The 22,048-nt window shown below is 42.6% G+C and overlaps 1 long non-coding RNA gene across 1 annotated transcript in view; it reads right to left on the reverse strand.

The window, feature by feature from the left end:
* Positions 1-605: 605 nt before the first annotated feature.
* The window catches only part of LOC141573212 (uncharacterized), a 35,638-nt gene continuing 14,195 nt past the window's right edge, over positions 606-22,048 (reverse strand). Inside the window, exon 3 of the long non-coding RNA XR_012498907.1 lies at positions 606-1,627. This is a non-coding gene — a long non-coding RNA (uncharacterized LOC141573212). The remainder of the gene's footprint in view (positions 1,628-22,048) is intronic.

Below are 22,048 nucleotides of genomic sequence, written 5' to 3' on the forward strand. Positions count from 1 at the left end.
AACAGCATGTAAGTGAATTTAAAGGACTAGAATTCCTCATAGATTTTTAATGGTTGATCCCTTCCGTTGAGAGATTTCACACTAACAGCTAGGGTGTGAGTCAAAGCACAGATTTGCAAGTGAGACGCAGGGCCTGGGAAAAGTCAGCCGGCAGGAATGTGCTCCTGGCTGCTCTTCACGTCGTTTATCTTCTGTGTAAGGTGACTCTCTAGTCACCTGTATGATCACCACACATACATCATGAATACAACGTGGTCTCAGAAAAGTCTAGTGTCATAAACATCCTTGTGGAAATTAGACTCCCAATTCTTGCTTCTTGCCTTCATTGTTCTAAAATAAAATATTCTTACATAATCACAGACATGTAGACTACTGAGTGGTAGGGTGGGCAGTACTCTTAAATATTGTCAAATTTGAGTGGACAAAGGCAAAACAAGCCAGGGGAGTTGAGGTTGGATAAAGTTAAAACTAAAGATGTCTCACAGTAGAGAACTATTTGAATCTCTCCAAGACCGGCTGAGAAATATTAGGATCATGCAAAAGTAATCGCGGTTTCAGACCACGAATTTCAAAACATGATAACTAGGCTCAAACACATCTTTATTAATCAAAATAGGAACCATTACAATCAACACATTTTTACCAATGAGAAATAAGTTTGTTTATTCCTGTAGCATAAAAATCCGTGCTTTGGGATTCGACAAACACTTGGAAAGCATTTTCTGCATCCTGATGGTTGTGGAAGCATTTCCCTGCAAAAAGTTGTCGAGATGCTTGAAGAAGTGGTACTCGGATGGCGAGAGGTCAGGTAAATATGGTGGATGAGGCAAAACTTCGTAGCCCAATTCCTTCAACTTTTGAAGTGTTGGTTGTGCGACATGCAGTCGGGAGTTGTCCTGGAGAAGAACTGGTCCTTTTCTGTTGACCAATGCTGGCTGCAGGCATTGCAGTTTTTGGTGCATCTCATCGATTTGCTGAGCATCCTTCTCAAATGTAATGGTTTCGCCAAGATTCAGAAAGCTGTAGTGCATCAGACTGGCAGCAGACCACCAAACAGTGACCATGACCTTGGCTTTGGGAAGTACTTTGGACTTCTTCTCAATCCAATCACTGAGCTGGTTGTCACCAGTTGTCGGTTGTCATATAAAATCCACTTTTCACCACACGTCACAATCCAATCGAGAAATGGTTCGTTGTTGTTGCGTAGAATAAGAGAAGACAACACTTCAAAACGATGATTTTTTTGATTTGTGGTCACCTTGTGAGGCACCCACTTATCGAGCTTTCTCACCTTTCCAATTTGCTTCAAATGCCGAACGACCGAAGAATGAAATGGTCGATGCTGAGTTCTTCAGCAACTTCTGCAGTTGTAAGAGGGTCAGCTTTGATGATTGCTCTCAATTGGTCGTTGTCACCTTCCAATGCCACCACCACGCTCCTCATCTTCAAGGCTCTTGTCTCCTTTGCAAAACTTCTTGAACCTCCACTGCACTGTATGTTCGTTAGCAGTTCCTGGGCCAAATGTGTTGTTGGTGTTGCAAGTTGTCTCCTCTGCTTTACGACCCATTTTGAACTCAGATAAGAAAATCGCTCGAATTTGCTTTTTGTCTAACATCATTTCCATAGTCTAAAATAAATATAAAATAAGCAACAAGTAATGTCATTAGCAAAAAAAAAAAACATAAAGCGAGCAATGTGCATTAAAATGATGTATAACATAACCACATTTATTTAAGAATGTATTCCAATATCAAATGGCAAATTTCAACAATGCAAAAACCGCAATTACATTTGCACCAACCTAATATCTAATCACAAAATAGTCCCTTTTGCCTTGTAAGTTGATTATACCTTTTTTTACAATTTGATTGAATGGGTTAATCATTCAAGAAGAATAGATCAGTCATAAGGAAACACTGGAAAAAGAGAATCGCAGAGGCAAATGTGGGCGGTGTTCACATGACCCCTTTGAGAAGCACCATCCCAGGGACAGCCAGTCACACTTAATAGTTACGGATGTGGGCTTCGCCGTCAAGCAGTCTTTGGGGGCAGAGATTTGAAGCTCATGTCTACTAGCTTCTACTTGTAGTGTGACTTTATAATTCCATCAGCCCCTCAGTAACATCATCTGTAAAATGGGAATAATCAGTTCCCATTACACAGGGGAGTTGTGAGGATGAAATCAGATACCATAAGCTAAGCGGTGTTAGAACAGGGCTTGGCACATGGTCAGCCCTCGATACTAGCTGTTATTAGTATGTCTATATAATTATTTTGATATCAAATATTGCTTTTCAATGAATGCAATTTGAATGTTGCATTTAAATATGTCATATAATTTAATAGTAAGTTAAAAGTAATTTAATTAGAATTTAATTTTTTAAATTACGCTTTCCTTGGGGGCCACTGGAGTCTCTTGAACATGACCCCTCTCCCCATTCCTCAGCAGATTTTGTAAAATCTGAGACTGAAATAGAACAAAGCTGGGCAAGTTGAGGGGATCAAGAAAGAAACACACCTATTTTGGCAGACATACCCTAAGTTGTACCAACTGGACAAACAGTTAACCAAGTTTACTATTTGGAAGTGCTGAAAAGGTTGCATGAAAAAGTTAGACGACCTGAACTTTTCGCCAACAATTCATAGCTCTTGCATCACAACAATGCACCAGCTCACACGGCACTGTCTGGGAGGGAGACTTTAGCCAGTAAACAAATAACTGTATTGGAACACCCTCCCTACTCACCTGATCTGGCCCCCAATGACTTCTTTCTTTACCCGAAGATAAAGGAAATATTGAAAGGAAGATATTTTGATGACATTCAGGCCATCAAGGGTAATGCCACGATAGCTCTAATGACCATTCCAGGAAAAGAGTTCCAAAATTGCTTTGAAGGGTGGACTAGGTGCTGGCGTCAGTGCATAGCTTCCCAAGGGGAGTACTTCGAATAACTGTAGTGATATTCAGCAGTGAGGCATGTAGCACTTTTTCTAGGATGAGTTCATGAACTTAATTGTCTGAACTTAATCTTGTATATACCAGATTTCAAAGATTTAGTATAAAAGATTTAGTATATCACCTGTTGCCTTTTTTTTTAATGTGACTGCTAGAAAATTTTAAATTATATATGCGGCTCACATTATATTTCTACCAAGTAGATGGTGCAGCTCTAAGCCAATCATGGTGGTCTCACTCCATTACCAAGTGAAGGATTTAGGAAAGTGTGTACATGTGATGCTATTACAACCAATGAAAATGAGGGTGGGGGGAATAGTGGTAAGGCTTCTGGAAGGGTTTTCCTCTCTGTTAAGATGGAACATAAGACAGAGAGACATTCTTTTTTCTGCTATGGATGTTGTCATCACAATGTGCTTCCTGGAACAATGGAAGTCATTTTGGGACCTTGGGGACAGCTGGCTTTAAAAAGTAAGCCAGACTAGAAAGATAAAGAAAAACTGTGCCCTTGATGAAACAAATGAGCCTCTGAAACTATGGAGCTTTATGTTAAAATTATGTTTTTTTATGTTAATAAATGAATATCTTTTAAAGCCTAATTTAAATGAGTTTTCTGTTACTTGCAGACAAAAGCATTCTACATAATTGGTTCATCTAGTGGCAACAGTGTCAGAAGGCTGTTATTTCTGTGTGTGTTATCCCCTTACTTAATTTATATTCAAGTTTTCCTCTGAAAAATTAGAGGAAAATTAGAGAAATAGATAATTCTTTTGTGAGCCATTCCAAAATACCATCATCTTTTGTGTCTGTGAAAAAAAAAATCTCAGTGGCTGTAATGTCTTGGAAGGATACCACTTCTCCTGATTAATACTCGTCTTTTCTTTTTTATTTTTTTCAATATGTAAATAAGGAGTAGGCCTGGCAATAGAGGATTGATTCATTTCTGTAGTAACACATGTGCAGTTAGCCTGAGTTCTGTAAATAGTGGGGAGGGAGCCATTTTTCTGGCCAGCTGCCAGTCTCCAAGCCATGCAGACGTGGTACTCACTGTCTTTGAAAGCAGCTCGATGTGGCTTCACGGAGAAGGAGGTTTGATGCGATAATCACATGGGAACCAGTATTAAAAATCTACATTACACCACTCTTTTCCCCTGTACTTGATTACATACTAATAAGAAGATTTCAGTGTACAAGACTTGGACCCAGTAATCAACTGCTTTATTTATCTGTCCTCCCCAAAGTCTAAATATAATCAGCTGCCGACATCAGAAGTGAGCAACTGCTGAGAACTCTGGGCAATGCCTGAAGCACGTAAGAGGCAAGGAAAAGGAAGAAAGTTTTTAAAACAGTGTGGGCTGCAGAGAAATGTGTGAGCATGAAGCAGTAGAGAGAAAAAAGAAACGGTGTGGGAACCAAGTGTTGAAGCTGAAAGGGACCTTTGAGCTCATTCGGTCCAACCCCTTCCCTTAAACATGAGGTAATGGGGCCCAGAGAGGTACTCTTGGCTCCTTCCTCCTTTGCTTCTACACGCGCTGACTGCTGGCCATGGACCATCTACGAAACGCAGGGCTCAGAGGATGGCGACACAGGCAGCTCTGCCCTCCTGGGCTTCTCGACACCAGCTGTTACAGTCAAGAGCAGAGCTGTCAGGGTGATTTTGCTTTTGTTGTCACTTTGTTTTTTTCCTGCTAAGTCACTGCCTCCCTCTATTCCAGATATGAATCAGGGCTGGCTCTCAGACTAGTTCTGCTTTATGTCTTTGCTGGTGGGGTTTGGTTACCATTAGATTAAGAAAATAAAGCAGTAAATTTTGCTCGGATATTATTCTGGGGACGCTTGCTCTATCTATCTCTATCTCCCTCCCCTTCTCGCCCTCCTGGCCTCCCTCCTTTCCTTTTTCCCCTCCCTCCCTTCCTTCCATCCTCCCTTCCTTCTTCCCTGCTTTCTTTCTTTCCAACATACATTATTTCCCTGAGCAGATTTATTTACCATTTTTACCATATTTACTATTCTTTCTGACCTTCCAAATGACAAAGAAATTTCTTGGTTCGAATCATGATCCAAACAACTACCACAAGCTTAGGATTCAAGAGTTGAGTGCTACCCACAGACCCTTGCCTTACTCTTATCTGAAATGTTTACTTGAAATGTAGCTGTCCTTTGGAGAAATACAAAACGGGACAGTTCTGCATCCTTTGCCCCTTCCTGGAGTCTGGAATGATGAAGTTAGAATAGCTGATAGGAAGAAAGACCCACTACATTTAGAATAACACCCAAAGGATGAGCCAAGAGGAAGGTCAGCTGTGGTGAAGACTCCTTCCCTCTCTCCTTCCATGACCTTAGAATCCAAAGCCCCCTCTCCCCGCAAACCCACCCCAACCAGCAACAAAAGGCAGGTCTGGAACTCAAGCACTGAAAACTGGCCTGGAGGTCAGAAAAAGAACAGGATCAGGAGGCTGGGCAGGGTAGGGACATGGCCAGTGAAAAAGGGAGAATGGAAGGAACATAGGAGCAGGGAGAAGAGAAAGTTTTCCCTTCAAGAAGCTGCGAGGAATCATCCTGGATCCTCTGTGTTTCCCATTCACCGCCTTGTACCCATCAGCAAGCCCTGTTGGCTCTTTAACATATTCCAGATCCATCAACCTCTTCCTCCACCCCTGTCCCATGCACCACCATCACCAGTTGGGGCACAGCCTCCTAAACGGTCTTTGAGCTTTCACTCTTTCCTCCTTAAAACACATTCTCCCTGGAGCAGCCAGAGTGAGCTTTTAAAATTATTTTGCAAAACCCCAGTCAGTGGCTTTCCCCAGTACCCACACGCTCTCTGTGGTCTGGCTCTGGAGTTCCCCACAACCCTACGTATCGGCACTTGCCTGCCAGCACACCCATCCAACCACGCTGGTCTTTTCTGTTCTTTGCACATCCAGTCGCATTCTCACCTCAAGGCCTTTCCACTTGCTGTTCCCTCTGCCTGGATTGCTGCCCCGTAGGCACCCACCATAGCTCTCTCTTCCTCATGTTTCAAGCCTCAGCTTAGTATAATCGCTCCCAGGTGGTCTTCTCTGACCACCTGGGCCGGACTCACTCTTCTTCACTATCTCTATGCCGCTCATCACCATTTGAAGTTATGTTGCTGAGCCTTCCTTCCTTCCTTCCTTCCTTCCTTCCTTCCTTCCTTCCTTCCTTTCCTCCCTCCCTCCCTTCCTCCTTTTTCATGCTAATTTTTGGTCTGTTTTTCCACCAAGACCAAAAATTCTAGGAGACTGTGCCTATTTTATTTGGGGCTTTCTCCTTGGAGCCTAGAACAGAATCTGGCACAGAGTAAATGCTCCATCAGTGTTTTCTGAGTGAATGAAGAAATGTGGGGTGGTCTCAAGAGTCTAGAATCACGGCCCCAGAGTAGGGTTGCCAGATTTTGCAAATCGAAATACAGAGCACCCAGTTACATTTGAATTTCAGATAAACAACAAAGGCATAAATTGGTATATGTCTCAGATATTGTACACATTCTTTGTTTATCCGAAATTCAAATGTACCTGAGTGTCCTGTATTACATCTGGCAGCCCTACCCCAGACTCACTGAGGAGTGTGTGTGAATTGAAAACAGCAAAGGAAAAAAAACAAAAAAAAGAAAGAAAACAGCGAAGGAAACCATCTTGAATCTATGCTTTGTAGACCCCTAGGGGTTGGAATTGATATGAACAATGTACAGAGCTGTTTTGTCTTTCTTCTGGACATTGTGTGTGTGTGTGTGTGTGTGTGTGTGTGTACTGTTTAGCTAATAGTAAGGTGGTTTTGGTAATGATTTTGCCACCCAACCCTTGTACTCTAAAAGGTACAGAACAGAATGTACAACAGTAAACAATAGAGCCAGGGTGCAGATACAGCCACAGGAAGGTGTGGCTTGTTTCATATTGACGCAACAACCCCAGGAGACCTTCTGCTAAAGGAGGTCTGTCCCTGTTCAACCTCTTTCTCTTCTCAGTCCTAGAGGCGATTTTGGGGGGCACCATGGAATAATTAAATTAAACTTTTTCTTGGACTTTGTGACTGAGAGAAAAGCTCATATTTATCACAAAACATATTCAATTCTTCAGTCTCAAAAAATACCAGACTTTATGAGGAAATTAAATTATGCACATCTCAGCATTATCCTCTTGCGTCCATAAAATGGTTTCAGATGTGTAAAGTGCATTTAAAAAGTTGCATATATTTCAATTTTCTCCAAAAGTTCTAGTCCAAAGATACATTTTTTTTTTTGCCATGGCTTCAAAATGTGTAGAAATGATATATGGATCTGCTGAGAAGTAGTCCAAAAGCATGGCTCCCAGAAGGAAAGACCCTCAGGGTAAAAGAGGCCTCCAGGAACAGGAGACACTTTTGCATACAGAGCAGGTTGGATCAAGTCCCTTCACAGGATGAATGGAAGAAAAAGCTTGAGATGCTTTGCTCTGCATTGTTTAAAGGGCTGCAATGCACCGAGTTCATTCCTAGAACCGTAAGCCCTTGATCTACAGGAAACCCAGAGTTTTTATGTGTCTTAACAAATCTCACACAACTGAAAAAATACCTTTAATTAATGCAAAATAGAATATTGCTAAAGATGTACCTAGGAGTGTTGTGTTTTGATTTGTTTTTGAGACCAACAGAGGTGCTAAGTAACAACAGTGATTGTTCTTTGGACTGATTCAGCCATTTTCAAGGACCTCAGAACAACTCATGCATTTCATCTCATTTTCTTCACAGTAACTTTTGGTTTTGGTTTTGACATTCCCTCCTTGCAATTATATGGATGGGCGGGTGCCTGAAAATGTAGTGATCTACAGTAAGTTGGAAGCAAAAGCCTCCTCTTCCCCTCAGTCATGTTAGACCGAAACCAATTCAAACCTCCCATTCAGCTGAGAACTGCGGGAGAGACAAAGGTCACAACACTCATTTTATTTACTTATCAGCCATATCCAACATCTGCCCTTTCCCCATCAACAACATTGTTCCACATTCCCTATTTAGTTTTATGTATGCACTTTATTCCAGAAAGTATCTGCGATGCTTGTAGAACCAAGAAAAAATATATACATAATTTAAGATAAAGATATATATAAAAAGGCATCTGATACTTTTTGTTCTTAGATCTAAATACATAGAACTTTCCAGAGCAGTGGCTTCATGATGGGTCAACCTATGAAATACCAAATTAGTACACTGCTCGGTATTGAGAAGAAGGACCTCAAAAATCGGGCCCTCGGATGCTGGCTAAATGAAAGACTGAAACAAGCAGAGAATGGACACACACCTGAAAATAAGGCTTTAGAAGTATACACGTATGCAAACATGAACCATTTCTTCATTGGAAGGAAAGCATGCAGAGCGTCTGCTCAGCATCTTCACAGATAACTGAGCCGGAGCCTCTGTACTGGGATTCCTGGTAAACCTCCATCCGTTACCATCAACTTGTCTCAGTTTCCTCATAATTCTAACATTTTTCCCAGGAAGCCAAAAATCCTACTTGTGGTTAACTCTCCTGGATAAAAGGTATAAGTATGTACCACAGTGCTAAAACACATTCCTAGGAAAATTGTTTTACAACTCAAATTTTATGAATTGAGCTATATTTTAAATGTATCCGGTGAAATGGGGAAGGAGTTGGGTAGGGAATCTACTGTTTAAAAAACCCTTTCGTGAACTCATACACTTTATCATTGGTATTAATTTTTCTTAATTTTCTAAGTAATACACATCGGTAATAAGTCAAAGAATACTTGTACAGAGAGGTACACACAAAAGATAATAATAGGGGCCGGCCCGGTGGCTCAGGCGGTTAGAGCTCCATGCTCCTAACTCCGAAAGCTGCCGGTTCGATTCCCACATGGGCCAGTGGGCTCTCAACCACAAGGTTGCCGGTTCAATTTCTTGACTCCTGCAAGGGATGGTGGGCTCCACCCCCTGCAACTAAGATTGAACATGGCACCTTGAGCTGAGCTGCCTCCCGGATGGCTCAGTTGGTTGGAGCGTGAACCTCTCAACCACAAGGTTCCCAGTTCAACTCCTGCAAGGGATGGTGGGCTGTGCCCCCTGCAACTAAAAAGCGGAGACTGGACCTAGAGCTGAGCTGCGCCTTCCACAACTAAGACTGAAAGGACAACAACTTGAAGCTGAACGGCACCCTCCACAACTAAGATTGAAAGAACAACAACTTGACTTGGAAAAAAAGTCCTGGAAGTACGCACTGTTCCCCAATAAAGTCCTGTACCCCTTCACCAATTAAAAAAAAAAAAAAAAAAAAAAGGCTTATCCTGCAATAAAAGAAACCTATAAAACAAAAATTGCAAAACGGCAATTACTTTAAAAAAAAAAAAAGCTAATAATAACCTTCCCACCGGCTCTCGTTTCACCCTACGTGATTAATACTGACAGTTTGATACAGATCCTTCCATACTCTTCTCATCAAAATATATGCAAATACACACATATGCTTACTGAGGGCTCAGTGGAATTTCAGTTCCTGTTTTCTTTCTCTTTATTAAAACAAATTCCATTATACACATTATCCTTTTTTTATTCCCACTTGGCTGTATAGTACAGTAAGTTCAGTACTTATGGTTTTGTCTCATCGTGTCTGATAACAGCCATAGTTACCCAACACTCCACAGTGTAAAATATATAATGATCTCAACCACGTCCCTTTAGATGGACATTCCTTTTCTCTTGGTTTTTTCTTTTTACTGCCACAAGCAATGCTGCAAGGGGCATTCTGGTACAGGCCTTTCCTGTCGGACATGCCACTCTTGTGCTTACTTTCCAAGTGGAGATTTTTCATACCAGTTTTCCTTAAAACAATTAGAACTAACTTAATAAAGCATCGAAGTACCTTGGAGAAATCTACTATCTCGTCTTTAAAAAATGCGTGTTTGTACCTCGATTGAGCTGAGCACTAACGAACGGCAAGCTAGCTTTCTGTCTTGAACGAGTGTAACAGCTGCTCCTGGCTGGAGACAGGAAGTGTGCGACCCGCAAAGCTTTGATCACCCCTTGGCCTTTCCACACTGGGAACAATTTTTCCCCATCTGCAGGCTCTGTAACCGGTTTATGAACTTTCACTCTTCTGGAAACTTCAGAGATGCATAAAAGTCTGCACATTCGGCCTCAGGACTGTGTCAGTAGTGGAGTCCTTCACAAAACTCCAACTGGGAAGGTGAAACTCAGGGAATGGTTTGTGTATGTGTTACATGCAAGCATGTAGCATGTCAGAATATCAGACATAGTTTGGAGCCAGGGAGCTCCAAAAAACCTGACTTTGAATCTATATTGCCCCAGAAAGTGAACGTATTTCTTGCTACTTTGGCTGTGACAGGAGAGTTGCAAGATTTAGGAAACAAAAATACAAGATGCCCAGTTAAATTTGAATTTCAGGTAAACCACAAATAATTGTTTGTTATTTTAGTATATTATATGTGTATAATATATAATATTTTACTATAATATTGCATGGGACATAGTTATACTAAAAATTATACCTGGCTTATCTGAAATTCAAATTAAATGGGGTATCCTGTATTTTATGTGGCAATCCTAGATGATAGGATAAATTTGCTCCCCGTCCCTTATAGTATAATAAGATAGATAGATTGATTTAATTAAGTTGAGTTCCTACTAGGGTAAGGTAGGCCACAAATCCAATGACTGGCGTCCTTATAAGAAGACGAGAGGACACAGACACACAGGGAAGGCCATGGGATGAGGGAGACAGAGATTGGAGACACAGCTAAAAGACAAGGAAAGCCAAAGACTGCCAGTAACCACGAGAAGGTGGAAGAGAGAGAGGTCTGGAACAGATTTTTCACTCAGAGCTACTAGAAGAAACCAGCAAGCTTGATTTTGGACTCTGGCCTCTAGAATTGTGAAAGAGTACATTTCTGTTGTTTTTGGGTACCCAGTTTGTGGGAATTTGTTATAGCAACTTTAGGAAACTAATACACACAACTAACCAGCTCATGGCAGAGCTGGTAGTCAACCAGGTCTGTTTGCCTCTGAAGATCGTAGTGTTTGCCCTTCGCTGCCCTACTTTCCAGTGTAATACACATCCATAGAGCTTTCTATGAAACCAGCCGGGTACACGTCAGCAGCGACACACAGATTAAGGGTGAGATCCTCACGGATAGGGCTTGACAGTCTGTGGAAAACACTAACCCACAGATCTAGCAAATATATCCTAGGCTTGTCTACTGGGTTCAGTGCTGCTCTTCAGAGGGCAACACACCAGATTGTTGAAGAGCATAGACCCCCCAGACTGTGGCTTTGGGACCATCGCTTAGCCCCGCTGTGCCTCAGTTCTCTCACTTGTAAAATAGCACCAGCTTTATAGGGTCACGATGAGGATTGAAATGAGTCAACACATCCCAAGCAGTTAGAGAACAGTGCCTGGCACTTGGTAAGCAGGACATGAGTGTTACTGTCCTGACTGGGACAGTCCCCATAGGGAGGTGTGGGAACCCAGTCTGTCTCCAAAGGGAAGCAGCAATTTGACAAGAGAAGGAATAGAAGGATTATTCAAGCAGAGGAAAGGCCAATTGAAAGTCTAAATGAGGCAGGGAAAACACTATGAAAGGGGAAATTCACTAATTATTTACAGTCAGGAGGGCTGGTCCTTTGTTTACTGAAGGCATAAGGAGGTGAGGCTGCTGAGCAGGAGAGAAAGGGGTGAGGGGCAGTGTTGGGATGGTTTCTCCAGCAAAGCGGGTGGGACTGGCTGTGACAGGAGGGAAAGCTGGGGAGAGGAGATCAGCCTAAGGGGGCGACATTCCAAGCTCCGGGCCATGAACACCCACCACCAATAAAAGCAATCATCTCCGAAGAAGAATTCATTTCTCACTGGTGTTTTATGGTTTTATTTGGGGGAATCAAGAAAAAAGTCAAACTCCTTCTCCAGGGTGGGCACAGGCCAAGAACTCAGCCTGTCCTTGAGGCCCGGGGGAATACCGTGGTTAAGGGAAAAGAGGAAGACAGAGTGTTGGTGACTTACTGCCTTACTGAAACTTAGTAGATGTCAAGCCTCGTACTAGGAGCTGCAGATACCCGGCGACTGAGACTTTTTGCCCTTGAGGACCTCACCAGCCAGCCAGAGGACAGACCAGTAGAAAAATAATTACAATAAAATGTTATCACATTATTATTAACAAGACCATATTAGAGGTGAATAGAAAATTCCTTAAAATATAGATAAAGAAACAATCTAACCATGTAGCAGATTAAAAGTAGTATTAGGATTAAAGGAAATATTAGAATTTAAAAAGCAAGAACATTTTCCAGCTAACTTTGGAGTCTCTGAACCACCCATGATGAAAACAGCTTCTTAATCAAATCCAGCCTTTATTTCCAGGCTGAACTGTAGGCCCTTCTGTTTCCCACTTAAGCCAGTAAAACATTTTATTCCAACCTGGTTATCTCCCATCACCTGTCAAGTAGAGCTACTTTAGCTGTAGAGTGGTCTCTCGAGGGGGGTGTAAAGACAACCCCTCATCCCCAGAGAATTCTCTGGAGCTTTGCTGTTACTAAGAGATCCATAAAGTAAACAAACCAACCCCATAAAATTAGTTGATCTGGCTAATACCCTCATATCTGGTCTGAGGGCTCTTCAGACAAGGGACATGTCTGTTCTCTCGGGTTACTCTCAGCACTCTTAGCTCCTGGCACAGAAGTGTGCTACGAACTCTGACCATCACCTTTCTCTCAGTGCTTGTCTGGGTTGCAATGTTTGCGTGCGTGATCGCCAGAATCTTTACTGCTGCTGTGCAGACATTGTCTCAACACATGATCACCCAGCAGTAAGAACTAGAAACCCTGGCACCTCTAGAGGGTGAAACAACGACCCCCCAGAAGCCTGATGCACAATCAGCACTCCAGCAGCGGTGGACATCTGGACTGACGGTGGCCCCAGCACGTAATGGTCTGTCCTCTAGCTCACGCTGAAGAATGACCACACGTGGGCACTACATTGCCTATCGGCCACCTGAAGCCCTTGGCTTAATTATCAGGCCTAACACTATGGCTTCTAGATCAACATGGCTTTACCATTTGTTCAGGGAAATTCTGGCCCAGGAAGATAAGGCCTTGAACCACTAAGATCCTCCTATGCTCATTTATCTAAACAGACTGCTCACCCCGTCGTCTTCTCAGGACAGTGGGCTTGTTCACCTGAGCCAGTGGTCCACTTCTCAGGACCGTAGGGCACTCAACGAGGCGAACCCACTTGCCTATCAAATAACTATTTATTTATCAAGTCTCATTTCCAAACTCTCTCCTCTTTGTTGTGTCCACCAGCCCTAAACAAGTCTATCATAAACTTTGCCCAATTCTAATCCAGTTCTTGAATTTAAAGACCACCTTAAATGGCTTGAACTCAAACCCCCAAACTCTATGAATATAATCTCCTTCTGCGACATTACTAAAACCTCACCAAGGTGATGCTTTCCCTTACGACAGCAAATAACAAACTCAGCTTTCTTTGATCAACAGGTGATTCTGGTGGTCTTTGAGGAGAGTCAGCAGTTGATATCCTAGAGGGTTTAAATGAAGAAAATTCAGTGAAGGGACTCCTCACAGAAGGATGATGGGAATAAACAAGGGATGGTGGCACTCAGGAACCAGCAGAAGTGGAAAGCCATTATCAGCCTTATGGCTGAAGGGACAGGGGGAGCAAATAGTGTCACTGGAACCCCGTGAGAGTGGGAACTGTAGACTAGGGGCCACCTAGCAAAAGCTGCAGCTGTGGAGGCGCACATCTAGGTCAGAGAGGAGGGGTGCGTAGGAGGAGAGCAGGGAGAAAACGTCACCACCTCTCGTTTCTCTTGCTTCGGTTGCCTGCTGGTCCCTCCCATTGACCAAATCCCAGTGGAAGCCTGCAAGCAAGGGGCCCAGACAATGCAGAAATCTGCCTTTGGGGGGACAGAGCAGGGCAGAGAAGGGAGAAGAATGGATCCGTGTGAATGTGGGAAGGAGCGAGTGGAGTGAACAAATGGAGTAACTAGTATATAGCACAGCAAATATCTGTTGAATGAATCAATGAATCCCCATTAGCCACCAGCAAGGTGCCTAGTAATTAATGTTTGTTAACGAATGAATAAATGAATGAATGAATGAGTTATATTGACTACAAATTCTTTCTACTTCGATTTTTGGTTTCGGAGGTCATAACCAGTAAATGTCAATTTTGGTGTTTTTTTTTTTTTTGCTTATAACTTCATCTTAAGCCAAGATCAATAAGGAACTCAAAGAGTAAGGAAAACTGGAAATATTTTAGAGATTTCATAGATATTGTCTGTGGTATAATGTGGCTTTAAGCCTGGACTTAGGAGATGTGGCACAAATAATTCTTCACCTCAACGTTACCAAACCAAGACTTTTTATCTAGGGAGCTTATCATAATTTCGAAAGCTACCCAGATCACATTTTCTGGAAGGAGTTGAAAAGGTTAGCAAATTAGGAAATACCACCAAATAAGTTGCCAAAGTAATCTTTTTGTAATGGTCTGTTTTGAATTATATAGCCTACAAGAATGTGAGTTAATGAAGGTTAGAGCCAAGGAAGCAAATTAAGCTTTGGAGCTAGCCCCCATGTGATAGCTACTTCCTATTATAACTGCTAGCAAGCTCTAGTTCTGAAATTAGATAGACCTGGTCTTGAGTCTCCTACTATGGGACTTTGAACACGTTGATGACTCAGCATCCTCATCTGTAAAATGGGAATGATATTCTGTACTCCTTTTGGCAACCAGCGTTCAGTCATCCCCTTTCAATGTTCTTTCCTATATCCCAGGAGGTGTCGCAGACCCAAATCCCTTGGTAGGTCTTGATAAGAAATACACTCTGACAATGTTAGGTATGGCCTGGAGCAGGGTGTAGAAGTTCAGGCTTTAGCAGATGGGAAGTTTCACAGCAGTTTCTAAGTTTTCTCTTTCCAGTGACCAGCCTGGGAGCTGCAGGACGGCTATGGCCGAATGGGACCAGGGGCAGCAGTTGCCTCCTTGTTCCTGATCTGTGTGGTAGCTTCTTTCACAACATCAGCGTTTTCAACTTTTTAAAATGAGCATCTAATTCCTTCTGTGAAATCCTTTCCTGCTTGAAATACCGAAGGTGGTTCCTGTTTTTATAATTGAATCCTGAGTGTTAGGTTTCATGCCCAAAGAGTGCCTTTTGCAGAAATGGTCCTTGAATTCATCAGTCCAGGGTCTGTCCTTTGGTGTGTGTCTCACTGTTCGTGGGATGTCCTAGAAAACTGCAGACTTGAGAGTTCTCCGCAGCAATGAAGAAAAGTGAGCACATCTGTTCATTATGCTGTTCGTGTTTTAATTAAAATCATTCCTCTGGTTAATGTGACCTTTTCTAACACCTTAACCACAGAATCATATCAGATAAACATATGGGCTGAACTAGGGTTCCTGCTAAGAACAGTACAATTTATAAATTTCAAACATATATTTAGAAACCAAATGCAATTTTCATTGACCAAGAGCCACTAAGAGCCATTCCTTAAGACAGCACCTTTTACTTTAAAGGATTATTCCGCTCAATGGAAAATAAGCGCTTTACGTGTTTGCTTATTGTTCCCCCATCTAATTTGACATGTTGTACGTAAAGAAATATAAGTGTATTAGTAATTTGGGTATTGTTTTCATTAAAGACAGAAGAACGTTGGACAATTTGTTGCAAACCCAGTCATTCTTTGCCAGTTCTGCTGAAATGCAGTGGGCTAGAAGACGGCCTTCCTCATACCACGCCCTCTCTTGCCAACGCTGGCGCTTTCTGTCAGAACTGTCTAGTACATATCTGAGAACACTCTATACTCTATGAATGTAGCATGCCCACCCATCCCAGATAAGACTATAATCTTCTTGAAGGCAGGTTTATCCCTTTGGGGAAACTCTTGGTATGGCCTTCTGCAAACTACAAATATTACCAAGTAGGTCACGCCCCACAGATTTGCCAAGAGAACCACCAGCTGAGCCTCCAGCACTGCTTCCTTTAGGCCTGAGTTTTTCAAAGCCAAGTTCAGTCCTCACTTGCCTCAAAAATTGAATTAATCTTATCTCATAGCTAATGAAACTGATTACACGGCACTGTGTAAATATCCACGGTACTCCCCAAAAGGTAAACAGCAATAATGATCAAGATCAAAGCCTCAGGTATGGGGTGCTGCCATTATGGTTTGCGGGTTATGCCTACCTGGGAAGAACAATAAACACAGGCCGGCTTTGATCGTGTCACTCCCAACACACCTTCGGTGGTTCCCCACTGACTTCAACAGCCCACACGTTTTGGTGGACTCACCATCCATGCCCCTGCCATCTGGTCCCAACCCACCCTCCCAGCCTTACCTCCCACTACTTCCGCTCCTACGAACAAACCCTCCAAGTGCACTGCACACAACTCGTCACTGGCCTGGTGGTCTCAAAATACGCTCTCTTCTCCTTCCTCTGCCTCTGGTCACCTGCTGCATTCTGCATCGCCCAGCTCAGCCCCGCCTCTTCTCTGAACCATGACATCATGATCCCCCCCACTCTGCGCAGGAAGAGCAAACAACTGAGGGTTCTTCCCGTGTACTCACTACGCGTTTCACATGTGTTCTCGCACTTAATTCTCAAAACAACTCTCCAGGTGGCATTATTGCCTCCATTTTACGGATGAGGAAACTGAGGCAAACACGATAGTATTTTCAGGCTGCATGATTGACATCCCTCAGATAGTATTTACAACTCACTTATGTTTCTGAAGAAAATCTAACTAATTTTCTCATAAAACAACTGAAGGAAATCTGTAAGATTTTTTGAACAAAGGAGTCAGTACTTTCAAAATTCAATATAATCTCAAAATTACAACAGTGTATATGATATAAGTTATTTTATAGCCAATCAACACATGAAAAGATACTCAATATCACTAATCATTAAGGAAATGCAAATCAGAATCACTTCACATTCATTAAAATGGCTATTATATTAAAACACACACACACACTCAGAAATAACAAGTGCTGGTGAGAATGTGAAGAAATTGAAACCCTTTTGCATTGCTGGTGAGAATGCAAAATGGTGCAGCTGCTATGGAAAACAGTATGGCAGTTCCCCTCCCCCAAATAAACACAGAATTATTAATACCATATGATTCAGCAAGTCCTCCTCTAAGTATATACCCAAAAGAATTGAAAGCAAAGATATCTGTACACCTATGTTTACAGCAACATTATTTACAAGAGCCACAAGGTAGAAACAACCCAAATGTCCATCAAGAGATAAATGGATAAATAACATGTGGTATATATATATATATGCAATGGAATATTATTCAGCCTTAAAAAGGAATGAAATTCTTACATGTGCTACAACACGGACGAACACTAAAGATATCATGCTAAGTGAAATAAGCCAGTCACAAAAGGACAAATACTGTGTGATTCGCCTTAAATGAGGTCCCTAGAGTAGTCAAGTTCATAGACGCAGGAAGTAGAATAGTGGTTGCAGGGACTGGGGGCAGAAGGGGTGGGGAGTTATTGTCTAGTGGGTAGAGAATTTCAGTTTGGGATGATAGAAAGTTCTGGAGATGGATAGTAGTGATGGTTGCACAACAATGTGACTGTACTTAATGCCAGTGAACTGTACACTTAAAAATGGTTCAAATTATACATTTTATGTTATATATATATATATACACACACACACACACACACACACATATATATATATATATGTATGTATATATACACACACACATTTTACCACAATAAAAAATATAAAAATGCTTTTCTATCACGCATTTGGTTCTCAAACACCCTGTAGGGAAGCACAGGAGATATTAGGTCCTCCATTGCTAAGATACAGAAGACGAGGCTCAGAGAGTCCATTCACTTGCCCTAGATGTGTCCAGAATCCCCTGGAGGTCTTGTTACAAAACAGAAGTCACATTCAGCGGGTCTGGATGGGGCCTGAGATTCTGCATTTCTAACCTGTTTTCAAGCGATGTTGAGTATGCACAGACCACAGCCCTCGGTCAGGACCAGAAAGCAGCAGGACTGAGACTCAAACCCTGATTCTTTCGACTCATGATCAACAATTCTTTTACCTGTTCCTGGGAGTCCGTCAGAAATCACTCCACCCTCCCGAGGAGCAAAAGAAGAAAAGGGCCACTGAGATCACAGAGCTTCATTGTCTTGGTGGATTAGCTCAGATTTTTCCAGATGACCATAACCAGCCTCACCTGTTTCTGTGAATGCTCTGGACACACAGGGAAAACCTAAGTCACACATTTCTTTGATTTACACACATTGTTTAAAACTATAATAGATTTTAATTTGATTGCAAACTAGTTGAACCACTTAAAGCTTTCCTTAACACGATTATTTGTCAGGTATATTTCACCTAAGGACGTAGTTCTAGTCCCCAGATACACATTAAAAATAGTATAATTTTTAAAAATATTGATACTTAGGACCCACCCCCAGAGAGACTGATTCAGTTGGTCTGGTGGGTTTTTGTTGTTTTATTTTTTTAGGTTCTCCAGATGATTCAAATATCAGCCAGGCCTGGGAACCATTGACCTAAGATGAAAGAGCCACCCAAATGCAAGATATTTAATAAATTGCATTAGTCTCCATTCTTGGTTGAGATTACCAGGCATCGGAAGAAAAGTCTGTTATATTTTATTTGCTAACTGCAAATGCAAATGAGATATTTCAGCCATTGTATTGGGTCTAAATTTACTTCAGAGGAACAAACTTGTGCAAAATAATGCAACATTGTATGTCCCTAATAACACAAAAGTGAATGGTAATCACCACTACACTCCCAACTGGACCCACCATTCTATTTAAAATCATGGCTGGGCCTATCGACTGAATTCAAACCAACAGTTATTTTACTGCTGCTGAAATAAAATTCGCTACAACAGCCATATTAATGGTACCCTTCTTGTTGGTTATCATTATTCATATTCAGCCATAATTTGGGTATTGCCAACAAACATTTCCAGCCAAGGACACTTTAGGATAATGTAGATAAATTGTGCCTTATTGATCACAGAACATCTGTTGGCACTTAAGTATGTTGACATAGAAACATGAACACAAGTTTGCAAGTTTGCATTTCTTATAGTCATAAAATTATAATTTATACTTAAATGAACACTGGTCGGCTTTTTTAAAATCACTTTCATAAAGATAAAGTGATATAAGCAGGAGTTTTAATTATAAAAACCATTAAAAGAATGTTAAGTCCTAAAGTTTTTTTTTTAATGATTTATGGAAGAAAAAAACATTATTTTTCTTTTTGATACCATTTAATTGCCTTTTGCCACTTTATGCTGAAAAATAATTTTCCAACTCATAATTACTGAAATCGGAAATTATAAGGTAATGCAATAGTGTTTTCTTAAGATAGATAGATCTATCTTTTCCTATATTTAAGATTTCAGGAGTCCACAGTAAGATAAGGGCAACTGATTTCTTGGGCACATTTCCCAAAGATAGATTGGCATAAGCAAAGTAGAGCACGGTTGTTAAATAAAACACATGGCCAAAGTCTCAACCCCTACCTGTCATGAGTGACTGCTGTTAAAACTCTACCAAGAGTGAAAAGCTGCGGGTTTTCCCATAGAAAACAAGATAAACCAGGCAAACAGTACACAGGTGTTGACCTGCCTCGCTGCTGCTCAAAGTCTAGGAACGAGCCAGGTGACCTCATCAGAGGGCACCCTTCCTAACTCAGGGAAGTGAGGAATGAGTTTACAGGAGAAATCTAGCAACCACTGGTTCCCAGGCATGTGGGAGACACTTGCCCCATCACTTTCTTTGCTGTGTTCCCATAGTAAGCGGAGAGCTAGCACTCCTGGAGGGCCCGAGATGGCCTAGGACTCTGCTAGGTCTGGAAGAATATATACCTCGTATATTTTGTAACAAGAATAATATTTTGAAAATATTCATGGTGTGTTTTTCTATTCCACTCCCACAGTCACATTCCCTGCAGACACTCTGTACTTAACTCCGGGATAGAAGGAGAGGAAATGCCATCCTGGGAGGACCAGAATACAACCGAGGGGGATGGGCGAGCCAGACAGACAGGGAAGTCAAAGTCTTCCAGTTCTGAAAGTTTACGGAGCAGAAGTCGGGGGAGCGAACAGTCAGACCCCTGGGTCCTGTCCCTGCCCCCCAGTCTGAACAGAAATGCATGGGGTGGAGCCAGGCTTTAGATTTGGGGTAACCTGGAAGGCTTTGTAATGCCACTCTTCATGGGGAACTCCAGGAGCGACTCCCATTACTCAGTATCCCCAATATAGGGTCGGTACTGCAGGGTAGAAATGGCAGCCAGGCAAAGCACTGAGAAGGGCCCTGAGTTGGGGCTCTGGCACCTCCCTTGGTTTCTGAGCATCGTGGGGGAGTGAATAGAACAGGCCTGACCACAAGCTGAGGTACTCAGGGGTGAGGCAACCCCACCAGAGAGGTCAATTAGAGGTCACAGCTGAAATTCAGAGAGGTCCGCCAAGCCAATGGGAACCAAGGTGGAGGGCTTGGGAGAGCAGCGGCCTGACCAACTGACTAAGCTGAGAGAAGCACTGCTGGCTCTGCAGCCACAGAATGCAGCAAAAGGACCCTGCGTCACTTTGCACTCGACCAGGGCTCCTCAACCTCAGCACTACTGACACAGGGGCCAGGTCATTCCTCATGGAGGGAGGCTGTGCTGTGCATTGCAGGATAGTTAGCAGCACCCCTGGTCTCTACCCACTAGATGCCAGTAGCTCCCCGACTTCGTCTGTGGTCATCAAAAATGTCTGCAGACATTCCCAAATGACCCCTGGAAGACAAGTCAATGAAGGTTAAGAACCACCACACTGGACCCAGACACCATCTTGGAGTGGAGGGTCAGGGAAGGGACCCTGAAAAAGTGAGCACCCCTCCCAAAGACAGCTATTTCATCTGAGCCCTGGAGCCTGAAGAAACTAATATATCATCAAGTTTAAAGATTAAAGACCCGGCCCCTCCACCCCATCCACCCATCCCTGGACTACCCAACAGAGCAGAAGCCCAAGAGCAATAAGCAAATAAAGGAAAATAGAAAATATTTTCACTCCATTTTATATATAAGGAAACGGAGGCTCTCTAAGAGGCTAAGCAACGTGTCCAAGGTCACACACCCCGCTAGCAGCAAAGCCAGTATTCAAAGCCCAGCGAGGCTGTCTCCAAAGCCGTGTTCATTCAGAGAAGCCAGACTACAGCTGCCTTTTGCACACAGTGTCCCATTACGACTTAATCTATATTTCAGTGTCATCTCCAACAGATGCGAGCTCCTGTGGGGGAAGGAATGACATAGGCCTGCTTCTATACCAAGCATTTAGTTTGTCCTCCATAACTATTAGTTGAATGAATAAATGACTGAAACCCTCTCCTCCACCATTGGGCTAAGTAGGGCTATTTTCCAAGGCCAGGCTGCACCTGGGAAAACAAAAATGGAGATAAAGGCTCAGCAAAAGTTGACAATTGTAGGACCAGTGTTCTTTCTCAGAAGGTCCTTGAAAGAGGCAAGAAAATGCACGGCTGGCTTTCAGTCAACAGCACTCATGTGTACGCCAAGAGATAAGCTCCACAAGCTGGTGGGGAAGGGAGAGATGGGAGTGGGAGGAGCCAGGCGGGGGATGCTGGCGACTGAGCAGGGATGATGGTTCAATTTGGAAGGATGAATGGATGAAGAAAAGTCTAGGGTTGAGTTGGTACAAGAAGAACAAAGAAAAGGCGAGAATGAGTAAACCAAGGAGAGTCCAGGCCAAGGGGGAGAAATGAGTCTGGCACCTGGCACCATGAAGAGCTGATACTAAGAAATAAGGTCGGGAGGGAGGATGGCCTGATGGGGAACTTGAAGGTCAGGCAAAGGCGTTCCAAGTTATATGGCAGATTCCTAACAAAAGCCATGCCGTTACCACTGATTGTGGGGTTACCACATGCAGGCACTGCTCAGAGTGCTCTGCGGAGATCACCTCACTCAAGGGCGGCTGATGTCCCAGCTAAGGAAACCTGGAGGAGCTCAGTATTCCCTGAGACTTTAAGTAAGGTGCTCGA

Source organism: Rhinolophus sinicus, linkage group LG09 (genome assembly GCF_036562045.2).
Source record: "Rhinolophus sinicus isolate RSC01 linkage group LG09, ASM3656204v1, whole genome shotgun sequence".
Classification (NCBI taxonomy): Eukaryota; Metazoa; Chordata; class Mammalia; order Chiroptera; family Rhinolophidae; genus Rhinolophus; species Rhinolophus sinicus.